The sequence below is a fragment of the Bombus pyrosoma genome, linkage group LG17, assembly GCF_014825855.1.
Source record: "Bombus pyrosoma isolate SC7728 linkage group LG17, ASM1482585v1, whole genome shotgun sequence".
Classification (NCBI taxonomy): Eukaryota; Metazoa; Arthropoda; class Insecta; order Hymenoptera; family Apidae; genus Bombus; species Bombus pyrosoma.
In genome coordinates, this window is record NC_057786.1 from 3,151,569 (window position 1) to 3,153,145 (window position 1,577).

The 1,577-nt window shown below is 34.2% G+C and overlaps 1 protein-coding gene and 2 long non-coding RNA genes across 3 annotated transcripts in view; 2 read left to right on the forward strand and 1 right to left on the reverse strand.

Annotated features, from left to right (window-relative positions):
- Positions 1–821, reverse strand: part of LOC122576845 — a 7,984-nt gene extending 7,163 nt beyond the window's left edge. Inside the window, exon 1 of the long non-coding RNA XR_006319917.1 lies at positions 157–821. This is a non-coding gene — a long non-coding RNA (uncharacterized LOC122576845). The remainder of the gene's footprint in view (positions 1–156) is intronic.
- The window catches only part of LOC122576846, a 23,864-nt gene that overhangs the window by 16,895 nt on the left and 5,392 nt on the right, over positions 1–1,577 (forward strand). The gene's annotated exons all lie outside the window — the stretch shown is intronic.
- The window catches only part of LOC122576843, a 22,722-nt gene that overhangs the window by 16,072 nt on the left and 5,073 nt on the right, over positions 1–1,577 (forward strand). The gene's annotated exons all lie outside the window — the stretch shown is intronic.

The window sequence follows — 1,577 nt, forward strand, 5'->3', positions numbered from 1 at the left end:
TAGATAAAACGAGTAATGCACACGGATATCAAGAGACAAGGTATCTCGTTTTATATTAAAATTGCCTGACTGAGAGAAAACCAGATACAGATCTCGTATAGTACTTTATTTCGCACTTGCTTCCATTTGAGAGAAAAGAAATTACAATATATTTACATTTTAGATAAACATCGAAGATATCTGTTATTGAAAAAAAAAAATTGAGCTGTATATGAAACAGAACCGGATTCGCCTGCTTGCTCCAAAGTTTCGTGACGTGCAGGGACGTAAAATCATTGAGTGAAATCTTGCGGGTCTCACTTTTTCAGCGATAGCCCCCCTTTATTGTGTCGTCTTTCGTTTACGAAGAAACCTACAATACTTCGCCGATTTTAGCAAACTGTATCGTGTTTCATGTCATTTTAATTACAAAAATGTGACGGACATGTTGATGAAAGTTTCATAAAAATTGGTCAATAATATGAAAGTTTTATTGTTGTATTGCTACCTCGTCGATATTCGGTCTCGGGTCGAGTAATACCACCTGCCACTACTTCCATAGTCAGTAGTAGATGTTTAATAAAGAAAAGGTATATACTTGTTTTATTTTAAATCCTAGGATGTCATCAAAATGCTAAAATGTTCCTACTGTGAATATATTTTAATTGAAGAACTGGCTAAGCTTCGTCTGCAGGCACATCTCTTTCTCAACTGTTATGGCGTTTTTTGACAATACAGGAAACATTTAGTAATTGTACGAAAATCGGGATCCAAGTGTTGTTAATTAATGTAGGTTCGGGGTTGATAATTAATCGATTCGCACAGATTCGATTTATGCTTAATATATTTCTCCACCTCGTACAACAGGTTTTAACACATAGAATACACTCTGTCAATTAACACGTGGTCGACTCCTAAGACAAAAGAGCGTCGCTAGAAATCGTACCAACTTAGCTTGTAGTAACTAGCGATCATGCCAACTTAACTTTTCTCAACAAGTGTTGCGATAGTGGAGATACATTAACTATTCTGTATGCGGAAGCTAAGGTCCTACACGTGTCGAACGTAGAAAGGGACAATGGGAGTGGAAGAGGAAGAGGGACTGAGCATCAACATATATGAAGGTCCTGTAATAAGCTGAGTAATTCAATTCAAAATTTAAATTTTCTTACTCTTGAATTATGATAAAACTTTTGTTAACCCGTTAATTACAGTTTTATAATAAAATGACATCAAACACCATATAGTTCAGAACATACTTGCTAACACATTTTAATCGAAAATATGTCACAATATTGATCGTAAAGCGATATTCCGTTATTGTGAACTCAATATTTGTTTAAATAAATAATAAAGTTTACCGTTTAAATGGCTATCACGTAAAAGTAAGCGCAGTAGTCTAAAAGTAACAAACTTTAAAAACGCAAAGCTTTTGAACCATTGGATTCTTATATTAGAAACATTCATATGTCGCCTCTATTAACTGTTCATATGAGTACTATAAGAAAATGTCAAAAAGGTTAAGAAGAATGGTGGCCAGAAACGATATTTAACCGAAAAAATACCAGCCGCTAATGTGTTAATATAAAACATTAACA